This window comes from Haliotis rufescens, unplaced genomic scaffold (assembly GCF_023055435.1).
Source record: "Haliotis rufescens isolate VD_foot unplaced genomic scaffold, xgHalRufe1.0.p SCAF_5, whole genome shotgun sequence".
Classification (NCBI taxonomy): domain Eukaryota; kingdom Metazoa; phylum Mollusca; class Gastropoda; order Lepetellida; family Haliotidae; genus Haliotis; species Haliotis rufescens.
Genome location: NW_025964223.1, coordinates 13939478 through 13954606, shown reverse-complemented (window position 1 = coordinate 13954606; position 15129 = coordinate 13939478). Strand labels below are relative to the sequence as shown.

The 15129-nt window shown below is 42.1% G+C and overlaps 1 long non-coding RNA gene across 1 annotated transcript; it reads left to right on the top strand.

The window, feature by feature from the left end:
• Positions 1-6737: 6737 nt before the first annotated feature.
• Positions 6738-11086, top strand: LOC124138268. Its single transcript, XR_006861610.2, has 3 exons — positions 6738-6936; positions 7046-7151; positions 11044-11086. It is a non-coding gene; the product is annotated as an uncharacterized LOC124138268 (long non-coding RNA).
• Positions 11087-15129: the final 4043 nt, after the last annotated feature.

Genomic DNA, 15129 nt, shown 5'->3' with positions numbered 1-15129 from the left:
TATATATATGTCTTTTTGTATACTGAACCGCAAAAGAAAGGTTTACCATGGATAGACATACACTGATGGAATAAAATAAAGGATCGCATAGAAGGTGCACACCTAAGATTTTAATACAACACTTGATCAAATGAAAGCTGCATGGTAAATAATGACTTAATCTCAGTTCTTCAGTATGACGTGTGACCACCACGAGCTCTCACAACAGCCTGACAACGTCTTGGCATACTCCGAATTAATGCCAGGATTGTAGCCCTCGGGACATTATGCCACTCGTGTCTTAAACAGTCAAACATCTCGTCCAGATTACGAGGTTGATTAATGCGATCTCGCACCCGACGACCAAGATGTTAGATGACGACCGATAAATGTTCTATCGGGTTAACGTCTGGACTTTTAGCCGGCTACGGAAGCACAGCGACCTGGTTCTGCCTATAAAAATCGGCTGAAACACGAGCAGTATGTGGCCTTGGATTGTCCTGCTGAAACTCGAACAACCGCCCAACTCTGTTAGCGAACGGAAGCACCACTAGGCGTAACACTTCGTCACGGTAGCGAACACCAGTTATAGACGACCATCCACACGAATCAAATGTGTTCGGTAGTCATAGGTGATTCCACCCCAGACCATCACTGATCCACCTCCGTATCTGTCATGCTGTTTGACAGTGCATGCTTGGTATCGTTCATTACGTCGTCTCCAAACGTATCCGACTATATGCATTGTCCATATTGAAAAGAGACTCATCGCTGAACATGGTGTATCGCCAACGAAGCAGCTGTCTGGCTCCATGCTGCCTTGCCCGCTGTAACCTTCGCCGTTTGTGTTCTTGAGTCACCCTGATTCCTACCACGGGACGGCGACTTTGTAGACCCGCTGAACGCAGCCTGTTACGAACTGTGCGATCACTTAACCGTAGATGTGTGACAGCTGTGAACTCGGCATTCACTTTTGGGACAGGTTTAAAGCGATCCCACAAACAAATGAGCCGAATCTGACGAACTTGACGAGCTGTAGTTTTCTTTGGTCGCTCACGCCCACGTCTCATTACAACATCGCCGGTCTGCCTGTAGAGGTTCTACAGTCGTGAGAGGACACTGATGGACTTCTGAAAGTGTCTTGCAACTTCTCGCAGTGACTGGCCTGACCTCACCATCCCGATTGCCTGCCATTTCTCCTTCAAACACATGTGCTGTCTTGGCATGTTTCACGCAGTTGATGTCAATGAGATCGGTCTTAGAGTAGAAGACTTTATACCCCATTGTGCCATGCAAAACTACTGAAACACGTGCACTGCATGTCTTTCTATAGGTGATAGTCTGCGTTTCGGAGATGTTGACCATGTACTTCCGAAAAATGGCCACAAACAAATAACACCATTCGGACTCATTGACCAAACACACTATGCGATCCCTTATTTATTTCCATCAGTATATGATAAACCTTATTTTTCCAAACACTGTAAACATACTTTGAGACATATTAAAAAGATAAAACTTGGCAAAACTGATCATCAAGGTTGAAATTAAAGTGTCAAATGTTCTGAAAGTGAAACACAACACTAGTCTCTCAGAAAATGGCATCACAAGTCAGTATCTCGTGTGTCCGCCATGTGCATTGATGACTGCCGTGCAACGTCGATACATTGAATGGATGAGGCGGTTGATGAAAGCCATAGGCACTTGAGCCCATACTCTGAGGAACACCTGACGCAGTTCAGCTGCAGTTGTCGGCCTTGGTCGGACGTCATTCAGCTGTCTTTGAATCTCGTCCCACAGGTGCTCAATGGGATTTAAATCGGGACTGAGGGCAGACCACTGCATGGTTCTGATGCCATTCTACTGGAGGAAGTCTCTTGTTGCTCTCGCAGTGTGGGCACGGGCGTTATCATGCTGAAACTCGTAGTTGCGGCGACGTGCCAAATGAGGTATGGCGCGTGGTCTCAAGACTAGATCAATGTACCGAGCTGCTGTGACACCATTACCTCTCCCTGAACCGATGTTCTGGAAGACCACAGGGCCGACTCCCTGTGCAAGACCAATTCCACCCCATACCATGATTATCGGACCACCCCAAGAGTCTCTCTCAACAACACAAGCATCCGAATAACGTTCCCCGCGGCGTCGCCAGACCCCCTCTCTCTGCCATCTGCTGTTGAGATACAGTAATGGCTCTCGTCTGAGAAGAGGACTCTTCTTCACTGCTGGTGGCGCCAAAGCTGGTGCTGTCCTGCCCACTAAAGACGGTCCCGGCGATGATGTGGTGTCAGAATGGGTCCTCGGTGTGGCCTGTGACAGTGGGGGTGTCTGCTCGTCAATCGTCGACGCACGGTGTCCGCACTAATGTGTCGCTGGTGTGTCATCATGGTCTGTCGAGCAGTTTCCGCAGCATTAACAACGCGATCTTGAAGATGCTGTCGCACAATCTGACGATCCTGACGTCGGGTGGTGACCCTTGGTCTTCCACTGCGTGGTCGGTTGGTTATCTGTAGTGTTGGTGGTCTGGCACCGTTGCTGGAGCCTGTATATGATCCTTACGTGGACTTGAAATGCATTGGCTATACTTGCCGGGCGGTTTTTCCAGCTTGCAATCGTCCAAGGGCTTGGTGTCGCGGATTTCTTGTCAATCTTGGCAAGTGGTAGCAATTCAATAACGAATGAATGTTTTCCGATCTGGGTGGATTTTTATAGGGCAAGAATTGGGGGAACGCATGTGCATTTGTTTTTTTATCATCAAATTTCATTTTTCCGGACTAGGTAATGTTAAATTTTAGAAATTTTGTACATGACAACTTTTCATGCAATGTTACTTGGGGTGACGTTTCTTTTGCGGTTCAGTATAGATGACCATTCTCAGTGTCGGATCGAAATAATAGGGTGTGTGTATGTGTGGTGTATGCATGAGCGCGCGCACACACCGAATATAACGAGGTGACCAAAACGCACGGTAGGGCACATGGTTGTACTCGTATAATGTTGGCAGTTACACTGAGATTGGTTAATGCTGCTATATAAAATAGTAATAAAATGTAATATCACGCCGTGCTCGCTTAATGTAGTAAAGATTCCATATTGACGCAAGTAACGCTGACAACCCACCAGTCATAATCTTTCCTTCTCTCTTCCGAACCTTTTCATAATTACACACACTACGGGAGCAACTGATTGCTATTTCGTTTTCATCTGGAATCCTTGATCCTGAATCCTTTGTTCGGAATATATACCTTAAATGAAATGCCGAATGGTTAAATCTCTTCATTATTAAGTGATATTAACTAAGTGATACACAGTCCAAGGCCAGCAAAGGGCAAAAGATAAGACTGTTATATTTCCCTTACATATACCAATATTTCCTTTCAGGTGAAGTCTGCCATTATATAGTGAGTGAGTGAGTGAGTGAGTGAGTGAGGTTTTACGCCGCTTTTAGCAATATTCCAGCAATATCACGGCGGGGGACACCAGAAATGGGCTTCACAGCCATTATATAGTGTATGGCTGGCTTAATATGTTGACTGGTGCCAAACTGATTGCCTCTAATGGTGAATCACAGGTGCCAAATCCCTTGTCACTAAAGTAAACCACTGGTGCCAAACTACTTGCCTCTGATGGTAACCACAGGTGCCAGACTACTTGCCTCTGTTGGTAACCACTGGTGCCAAACTACTTGCCTCTGTTGGTAACCACTGGTGCCAAACTACCTGCCTCTGTTGGTAACCACTGGTGCCAGACTACTTGCCTCTGTTGGTAACCACTGGTGCCAGACTACTTGCCTCTGATGGTAACCACCGGGGCCAGACTACTTGCCTCTGTTGGTAACCACTGGTGCCAGACTACTTGCCTCTGTTGGTAACCACTGGTGCCAAACTACCTGCCTCTGTTGGTAACCACAGGTGCCAGACTACTTGCCTCTGATGGTAACCACCGGTGCCAGACTACTTGCCTCTGATGGTAACCACTGGTGCCAGACTACTTGCCTCTGATGGTAACCACCGGGGCCAGACTACTTGCCTCTGTTGGTAACCACTGGTGCCAAACTACTTGCCTCTGTTGGTAACCACTGGTGCCAGACTACTTGCCTCTGATGGTAACCACCGGTGCCAGACTACTTGCCTCTGTTGGTAACCACTGGTGCCAAATTACTTGCCTCTGTTGGTAACCACTGGTGCCAAACTACCTGCCTCTGATAGTAACCACTGGTGCCAGACTACTTGCCTCTGTTGGTAACCACTGGTGCCAGCCTGCTTGCCTCTGATGGTAAACCTCAGATGTCTCACCACCTGTATAACACCTGCTTCACATTGTCCGACTGAATGATACCAAATATGTATGGGGGCTAAAGTCTAAAAGGACATTTCTTGGTGGGGCTGATATTCTAGCCAGAAGCTATGCCAGGTATCTATAGTTGCTTCTGGTTCATTGTCTGTCACGAGGCTTTGAGGCGGATCTTCACTGAACTGGCCTACTTGGATAAAACAGACATGTTCTTCAGTTGAAGCTGGATGGTTGTCATAGGAATACTGATGATGGGAGGCATCAGTATCTGGCTCATTATATCACGAAGCTATGACGGGAACTTCACTGGACAACGATGCCTACCTACTTAGATGAATAAAACATGTCCTTCGGGGGTAGGGAAGGCGTGGGTTCCTTCTTTGTGTCGGTATATAATAAGGCTAGAATGGGGTATTATGTCTCATTTATGGTCTCAGTACAAACCGTTTTGTTTATAAAAAGGACACGTTTCAATGGCATGAAACGGTCCTTGCACATCACGCATGGACAGAAGACAAAACAACTGTCAAGGATTCCCCAAATCGTACAACACAACCTTGCCTCTAGCTTACTTGATAAATATGAACTTCAGGTCTCATTGTGTATAGTTTTCAGTTTGGGAGGACTTATGGTCAGTGGGGGACACGGGTGGCCCAGTCGTCTAAGGCGCCGCGATTCGCTGTGCAGAGTTGCGTCCCGTGGGCACGCCAGAAACCTATGATTGTGGGTTCGAATCCCGGTTCGCCCCGATTATGTTTCTAGGTTTGTCAGCACCATACCCGTGCTCGTGGGTTTCACCGAAGTGGTAAACGTCTGAGACCTGCATCGCTTCGGGCTTTCCTCCCACATTAAGCTGACACGCCGTGATGTAACTGGCATACTATTAAAAGCGGCGTTAAAACCCAACTCACTCACTCACTATGATCAGTGATTTAAAACCTCCATCACAATAACAAAGCAATCTGCACGGCCGATTTGAAGATCACTTTCTGCTTTCAGAATTTGTTCATCAATTGCATGTATATCGAGTACACGCAAAACAAATTGGTTATCAGTTGTTATAAATATTTATCCAAATCACATACCATAACAAAGGACCCAAGTAAATATTAGGACTCAAGCCTTGATGTGACCTTGACCCGAGTCAGTAGAACATGAAAAGATGCAGTAACTGCCAAGTCTCAGGATTCTACAAGTGCAGAAGTAATATAATCACATTGACAAGAGCCTTCACCTTTAACAATCAGGCCACTGCTATTTGAAGTAGTTGTGAACTAGAAACAGAAGACACCAGTGAGACCGCCTAGTCTGTTTCATATCTTTTTAGTTCTATGCATAAAGTGAGTGAGTGAGTGAGTTGGGTTTAACGCCGCTTTTAACAGTATTCCAGTTATATCGCGGCGTGTCAGCTTAACGTGGGAGGAAAGCCCGAAGTGATGCGGGTCTCAGACGTTTACCACTTTGGTGAAACCCACAAGCACGGGTATGGTGCTGACAAACCTAGAAACATAATCAGGGCGAACCGGGATTCGAACACACAATCATAGGTTTCTGGAGTGTCCAAGGGACGCAACTCTGCACAGCGAATCGCGGTGCCTTAGACGACTGGGCCACCCGTGCTCCCCTGTGCATAACGATTCAGATTGACAAAGACTACAAACAAGACTGTATACCAACCGATGCTTGGCATCATGAGCATCGATCCACGCAATAGGGATACGATGACATGCATCAACCAAGTCAGCGAGCCTGACCACCCGATCCCGTTAGTCGCCTCTTACGGCTAGCATGGCCATTGTGTTTACTGAATATCTCACATTTCTCTTATGCCTTGGGCAAACATAGATCTAACCCGTGTAGCTTGTTTGCTGTTAACCCGCTGGATGTCGGGGATTTTTTTACTGACGCACATTTTCCTAAGATCAGAAAAACGAAGGTTGTGCGGCACTGGATCTACATCCGGCTTTAATATAGACGTAGAATATAGAATTCCCTATCTGGTGTGTAACTGCAAATATTAAACCGGTTTGAAAAAGGACACTGCTATATTATATGTCTCTCTGGCATCCAGACTGTTGACGCAATGTTTCAACTATAAGACACATAGCCGAGAGCCGCGATGGGGTCCATCACGTGACGTCCTGTCATGTCTTGCCTGAAGGACCCCATCGCGGCTCTCGGCTAATATGACACAGGCCTGGAGACAATCCAGCGAGTCGTGTCACCGAGCCTGATCGCGCGACCATCGTTTCAGTCGTCTCTTATGACAAGTACAACTTGCTTGACCAGTTAAACACGGAATCTTCTCGGGGTAACATATAAATATCTAACAAAGTAGCATTTTAGAGTAATATTGTAGAGCACTTTTCAGTTGACAGGTGAGTAGCCTGTTTACGTTATTCTGATGACGTATAATAGTAGAAAGGTGCGCCAGTCAATGCGGAGCTAGGCTAGTGCTGTACTCTGTACATTGTTTGGGCATGCATCAGCGGCTAGCGGAACATTATAGGGGGCGAACATCCATGCAAGGAGTTGAACCCTTGCGAAAGACGATGCGTCATACCGTGTCTGTCTGTATATAAACGTATTTTTGAATGTCGATAAGATAAAGGAAACGTTGTCCCGACGACGAACATATATAACAGCTCGGTACATTTCATAACTGTAAGTTGATATATTATATTGTTGAACATTATTTGTAATGGTTCCTGGAACGTCCCGCCATTTTTGTCACGGTGTATGTGCTTACTAGTCTTACTGCCGTCTGTTTCAGGTTCAGTCGTATCCCAGGTTTATATCGATGGTCTGTAAATGCTCAAACAAGTGCTTCGGTGTATTCAACTAACTTACCGATCTTGACCCATAGGAATTCGTTCATGGTCAGTAAACACAAATACAAACCCTATGTACGTAGGCCTATCCTGCCCGTTTGTTTACATTCGTTATCCATGGCGGATTGGTGTCCGATGCATGTGTATCGGCAACCGAGAAGCGCTGTTTCTGCAATCGAAGCTTTTGACAGGTAAAATCCCACAGGAACTCTTTATTGGTCAGTAAATAACAATATATACCCCCTAATATATACGTAGAGACTTACATATATAGGGGATATGTATTATTATTTACTGACCAATAACGAGTTCCTGTGTAAAATCTCTAGATCTAGATCCGAGCTAAGCAGTCCCGTATAGACTACACGGATTGGGCCTTACAATCACACAATCATTAGACGAAACCCCCATAAAAATACGTTGTCTGCTTTTGAACGGACCGCCATTTTGATTGTTTTGACCGTTGGCGAAGTGTAAATTTTGGCGTACGATTGGAAGACATTTTCCATTTATTGTACGACAGGTATTTTAATTATTGATAAAATATGTTACTAAACGTATGTCTTAAACATTTTTAATTCATGTGCCACGCGAATTAACGTGTTTGGCAAATTTTGACAGTCTGTTGAAATCGTCAACAAAACCGTTGACCTCGTGACCCTTACTAATACTTTGCATACGATCGATTGGTTGTATGTGGAAGTTGTGTGAGATCAATATATTACAACTTTTGGTTCAACGGGTGATGTATATTCAACGTGAATTAATCGTATAATATAATTGAAGTATGTTGATTATTCTGTGGTGACAAAACAACACAGGAGTTATTCATTATGTCAAGATTGGGATTGCAAATTTGCAATATACAAGATTTGCTCAACAATTTCAAGCTTGGATCATAGATCTACTTGCGATACATTTTGCAAAACATAATTTTCATCTTGTCATTATTATATAAACAACACAAGATTTGCTCAACAATTTTAAATTTGGATCACTCACTTGCCGTGTTTTGCTATAGATTGCTTTTTCCTTTTGTTAATAAACAAATTAGGACATCAAAATTGTATCAAACCATGGCAGAAGATGAAATTAACATGAACTCTTGTGAAATTCAAGATTTGACCACAGTGCCTGGCACCGGGCATTCCACAGCAAAATTAATAATGGCACAGATGGAGAATAATGGGGAAATCACCAGGAAAGAATTTTTTATCCTACAAATTCATAAAGTCAGCTCCTTGGTTGAAGGACCAATATTCCATGATGTCGCCTTACATCCTGCTGGACGAGAATTGAAGATGCAGGGTTTTCTCACCAACCCAGTCACATTGCAGGGCCAAGACAAGCATTTCCAAATGCCAGTATATGTGTCTCCAATAGGAGATGAGATCATCCTGGGCTTTGACTTCTTGCTGAAAAAAAGTGCAGAAATTGACATGAAAAATGCTATCCTAACCATAAATGGAACAACAGTGAACATGGTTTCAAGGGATTCAGGTAAACCAGTTAATGTATGTCACATCATGATACCCCGGCGTACGTTACTACCACCCCATTCAGTAACCAGGTTACATGGTGCAAAGTTTACAAACCTATATCTCCGAACCAACTCTAGAAATGGCCGACATTATATCACCATGAATTCTTCATTCGCCGGGAAATAAGCCAGTCATTTGCTTCCGTAACACTACAGACCACCACATTACGGTAAAGAAGGGTCGAATTGTAGTGAAGCATCAGAGGTAAATATCAGGGAAGTCCCTCTGGATGAAGGAGATGACAGGAACAAACAAGACAGAACAACCAGGTCAAATAGGTCATGACACACATGTTAACCTACCAGAGCATTTCAAGGACCTATTCACGTTCATGCAAGCATTTGCCACAGGACAACTAGTCACGATTAGTTCACCTACTCAAACATTTCGAGGATGTCTTCGCAAGGGATGATCCAGCTTTTGGGGGGGATTACCAGGTTCTTGAGGTCTGGTTGGTCAAACAAAGTTTCATCAAACAAACATGGCGGATTGGTGTCTGGTATAATGCATGGGTACCTACAAGTCATCTCAATTTGATTCATGTCTCTTCCTTACCAAAATTATTTCGTAAGCTGGAAAAAAGTTACGAATCCAGTGTGGAAGTAGATTTCAGTCGTGGGGGGAATCAAGCGAGTCAAAACAACACCTGCAACCCACATGGGTTCAAAATGATAGTTTTGAGTGATCAAAGACACAATATTAATACAGTTTGAATAGTTTAAAACTTGAATGTAATCATCAACATACCATAACATGTTAGTATGTAGGAATTATTCTCACCTGGGGGGACAAGTACTACCAACAGATACACGGCCTACCCATGGTATCCCCACTCCCTCCTATCCTAAAGGAAATCTACATGACCCACTTCGAACAGCAAGCCCTCACCACATCACTGATCCAACCTATTTGCTGGTACGGGGAAGTTGACAACACCTTTGTCATCCTAAAAAAGACCAAAACCCGAACCTGCTACTACAACATCTTAACCAACAACACCCCCCGAGTACAGTTTACATCGAAATAGAAAAGAACAACCAACTACCCTTGTCTCCAGAAGCCCACCAAACAGAATCCAAACCAGTGTCGACCGGAAGCCCATCCACACAGACCAGTTCATCCACCTCAACTCCAACCATCCCCTTAGAACTAAGACTGGCATCATCTCCACCCTCACTAAACGAGCCATCAACCTTTCTTCTGCAGACCTCGAACCTGAGATCGAACACCTCCGCCAAGTCTTCACCCACCTCAATTATCCACCCGATCTCGTCGACAAAGTCATCTCCTCTGTACTCCATCTCACACCGAGATCTGCGACCCTTAAACCCGAATCAGTGCCCTTCCGCTACGCCCTCCCATTCATAGGATAAACCCTAACGTCATCAGCCGCCTCCTCAAACGGCAAGCCAATACTGGCACCAACTTCACCAGTTTCACCTCCTTCAATACCCTACTAAGAGCCAACGGCATGAACACCAAAAATATAGGAAAAATATATTTATATTAAATATTTACCACTTGAAGAAATTATCTGTTTGCATTTTGTAGATGAGGCTGTCAATTTTTTTTTGTCAGAAGCAACTCCTCAAATTTCGCGCCAATTGCGTTTAATTAGAGCACTGCGTATATTTAGCCAATCAGGTGATTTGCTTGATTCTGCCCGCTAAAATCTACTTCCGCTCGGCGTTCGTAAATTTTATCCAGCTCACGTAATAAACTGTCGATATTTCGTTAAGTATTAGTAAGGGGCATTCATCGAATTTAGATGACTTGTACAATGAGTAGAAATGTGTTATTTATCAATCTACGGCCAGAAATGTCAATGAGCGTATCTTAAAGAAATCCCCCTTGATCAGCTGTTGATATCGAATGTAAACAAACCGGCAAGATGGCGAATGACGCTCGTGTTCTCTACTTACATATAGGAGTATACTATATTTTTCTTTACTGACCAATAACGATCCGTTTAGTCAGTCATAAATGCCAGTCAAATTTGCATATCACATGACCGGACTTTCCCCATGTTTGTACATAATAAACGCTAATTCTGATGGCAGTAGAAAACCTTTCAGTGCTATTTACTGATTGTTTTGTTTTACTTGTAATGATATGCTTCTAAACTGCGACAGCGAGGAGTATGACACTATATCTTCACACATCAAAGTGAAGGTATTACTAGCGATACATTTATGTCAGATGACTGCACGTGGAACCGTACAAACATTGTAAAAAGGGAAAAAACGCTAACGAAAATAATTTTTCACTTTAGGATATTTTCTCAATGAAAGTTATATATGAAACAATTCTCCTTTTTATCTCTGTAACACAAGTGTTGTGAAAGATAATCCTGCGGTTTTTATATTTGTATATTAAATTTCAGTATTTTTTCTCTCCAGAGCATTCAATTCAGCCATCTCAAGAGAGTGTATACAACATGACTGCAAGCTATGACGATGTACAGATAAAAATGACAGACGATGAAGCCAGGACAGCAGGCGATACGCCTCCAAAAGCAGATGACACATCAAGACAAACATACGAATCTAACCCGTATGTTGTCACAGCGGAAAGAGGTGTGCATCTTAAAATTCCACCCAAAGCGACAATTGTGCCCAAACCATGGCGTAAAATAAAACACATCATCATTGCATCTTACTTCAGCATGATATGTTTATGTGTACCTGGCATGTTTGCCAACAAATATGCTTGGGAAGCAAGACGGTACAAAGAGCTCGGACTCCATTCTGAAGCCCGAGTCCTGGCGAAAAATTCTGTATGTTGCATCTACACCGCTCTTGTTATTGGATTGGTTATGGTTGTGATAAATATTATTTTGGCTCTTGTTTTGTGGACGTAGATAATAGATATATGTTTCTTTTTCATCTGGAATTGTTTCATGTGGTTCAAGACAAGACTGAGTCCTATTCTTACAATTTGTGAATAAGTTAGTTACAGATGTTATGGCGACCCGTGACGATTCCGGGGTAGAATATTTCTTCAGCAACCCATGTTTGCCGTAAAAGGCGACTATGCTTGTTGTAAAAGGCGACTAACGGGATAGGGTGGTCAGACGCGCTGACTTGGTTGATGCATGTCATTGTATCCCAATTGCGTGGATCGTTTGCGTGGATATATACATATATTACCTCATGATGTCAATAACTGGATTGTCTGGCCCAGACTCGATTATTTACAGTCCGCCGTCATATAGCTGGAATATTGCTGAGTGCGGCATTTAACAACAAATAAACAAACAAACAAATGGCAATGAGATTCAACTCATATATACATATATTACCTCTATAGTTGTACACATGATGCTCATGATGTCAATAACCTGATTGTCTGGTCCAGACTCGATTATTTACAGACTGCCGTCATATGGCTGGAATATTGCTGAGTGCGGCGTTTAACAACAAATAAACAAACATAATGTACATAAGGTGCATACAGGGAGCCGGCGGTGGCCGGGTTTTTCATCATCATCATCATCATCATCATCATCATATATTAACCAATTACAGCCTTGGTCTCACATGGGTTTTGTTACAAGGCTTGTTCGGCTTTGTAAATTTTGATGTCATTGATCGATAATGTGAGTAGGTTGGCAATCAGACCACGTTTTTTTCTTGACTAGAATATAACAACATTTTTTTCCATAAATAGAATCTACATTTATAACATCCAGTTGTAAAATAATACACTGTACTTGGTTCATTTACACTAATAAATATCTTATTTTGTAATGCATGTATTTTGAATCATTGTCTGAGATCAGTGTTACATAGATCTACATTCATGCCCCATGCCACTGTGAAATATTTAAGTTCTATATACTACCATCATTACGTTATGTGTTGAACATCAGCAATGAATATCTGTATGACGCTCTTTCATAGAATGGGGGTCGGGATCTTGGACCCCGATTACAGTGGTATATCGAGTAATCACTAGCAGATATAGTAGGAATATTGGTGCAGGCTAAAACGGCCCCTCAGCAAAACGTCAACTCATTCTCTAAAATTAGAGGTATGTAGTAGTATATATGCTTTATTTGCATGTTCTTTTTATGGATTTGATGTATTTACATGGTATTTGATGTATTGTCATTTCCTGTTTTCCAGTTCTTCACAGATAACTACAGATATTGACATATATACAGTTCTTCACAGATAACTACAGATATTGACATATGTACAATTCTTCACAGATAACTACAGATATTGACATATATACAGTTCTTCACAGATAACTAGATATTGACATATATACAGTTCTTCACAGATAACTACAGATATTGACATATATACAGTTCTTCACAGATAACCAGATATTGACATATATACAGTTCTTCACAGATAACTACAGATATTGACATATATACAGTTCTTCACAGATAACTACAGATATTGACATATATACAGTTCTTCACAGATAACTACAGATATTGACATATATACAGTTATTCACAGATAACTACAGATATTGACATATATACAGTTCTTCACCATCTTAGTCTTCTTCAGCCTGGCTAATTTCTCGAAAACAGGCTACAGAAAGTCCAGTACCACATATACGATGGGTCCACTGGTCACTGGAATATTAATGTTGTTTGCTGATGGTGTCATCCTGGTTTCTGATACGTACACAGTTTACAGCATCCAATTAATATTCTAGATTTTTGTGCAGTTATAAGTGTAGAATTCCTGTTACCATGGAACAGTCTAACGTTGCCGTCAGAAGAGAAGGAAACTAAAGATGTATAGCATTATGGAGGACAAGCTTTAGTCAGGTTGTTTAGTCAGAGGTTTTTAATACTTATACAGATCTGGAATGAGTCTTCACTGGTAGGTTTAGTCTCCTAATATCCTTAATTACATAAGAATATTTACTTTCTACACCTGGAAAATATATACCGGTATTACTGCCCCTTAGTATTTTCTTTGTCATATCAGTCCGATTCTTAGCATGCATCTGTAATTTAGGGGTTCAATAGATCTGAGAGTATTGGGAAAATCCAGATACTTGTATAAACTTCTTACTGGACCACAAACACCTATTCTCTTGTTTACAGTGAATGTGGTGGAAAATCAATTTACATCATTTTGCTTGTTTGTAGTGTTGTATATCGTTGTTAAATATCATCAATGCTTGAAGACCACCTACTTTTTTCTCATGGTTTTCATTTTGTTTGGAGGTCACAAAGAGTTGGAGATATAAAATGTTTAACAAGTATATTGAAGGATTGTGTTATTAATTTTTCATCTACATGTATTAATAGTTCTACATCTAACCTTCATAGAGAATATAAAAGTTTGTTAGAATCAGAAAAGTTCCTTCATGCAATTAGTGAATTAAAGCTGGAAACAATTGAGTGAAGTTTAGATGGGGACTATTACAGTATAGAGATTTTGAAGGTAGGTGGCAAAATAGATACCTTCATGTGATCAAGGAAAAGTATAATTTTTGGCTTATATGTGATCTCTCTTGATATTAGAGTGAAATAATTTCCTGAGACATGTATAACTGATGTAAATATGCACACATTAAAAACTATCTAGAACAAATCCTTTCATTATGTTTATTTATTTATGATGATTATGAAAGAAGAAAATACTTGTTAAACAATGTTTACATTTATGTACAGTGTCACTACTCCAGTTTGTTCAGGGGCCTATGGCCTTCATACTGAATAAAGTACTGACTGATTGAATCCTTGATTGTCATTTCTTTGCTCAGAACATATTCCTCACATCAAATGCCCAACACTTAAATTTATTCATTGTCAACTCGCGTGTAATGTCATGTATAGCCTAAGGCTATTATTTTCCTCACATACATGATTGTATCCTTTTTTGATGTGAAGGCTGTCATTATAGTGTATGGATTGCTTACAACCAAATCATGGAAGAACATTTTATATTGATACATTGAGCAGGAATATAAATGACTGGTGCCAAGGTTCTTGTCGCTGGTGCCAAACTCCCTGGTCTCCGGATGCAGCCACTGGTGCAAAAGTTCTTGTCCTGGCTATCCCTGGTGGCAACCATTGGTGCCAATTTACCTGTCTCTGGTGACGAAACTGGGAGTCTCGGATGGTAACAATATTCCTGCTGTATGACGTCACCTTGTAAATAATGAAATCCAGAACAGACAATCCTGGTACAATGACATGCTGTCAACAAAGTAACTGTGCCTGGCCACCAGATCCATTTTGTTGTCTCTTATGACAAGCATTGGCTGCCAAGGTTGGTTGGTTTGTTGTTTAATGCCGCACTCAGCAATATTTCAGCTATATGACGGCGGTCTGTGAATAATCGAGTCAGAACCAGACAAGCATAGTCACCTTTTACGGCAAGCATGGGTTGCTGAAGACCTATTCTACCTCGGAATCTTTATGGGTCGGCTGCTAAGGGACTTATTCTAACCTGGAATCCCTACTAGCAGCAAAACGGCTGAGGATGTAACAAAAACTCTGGCTA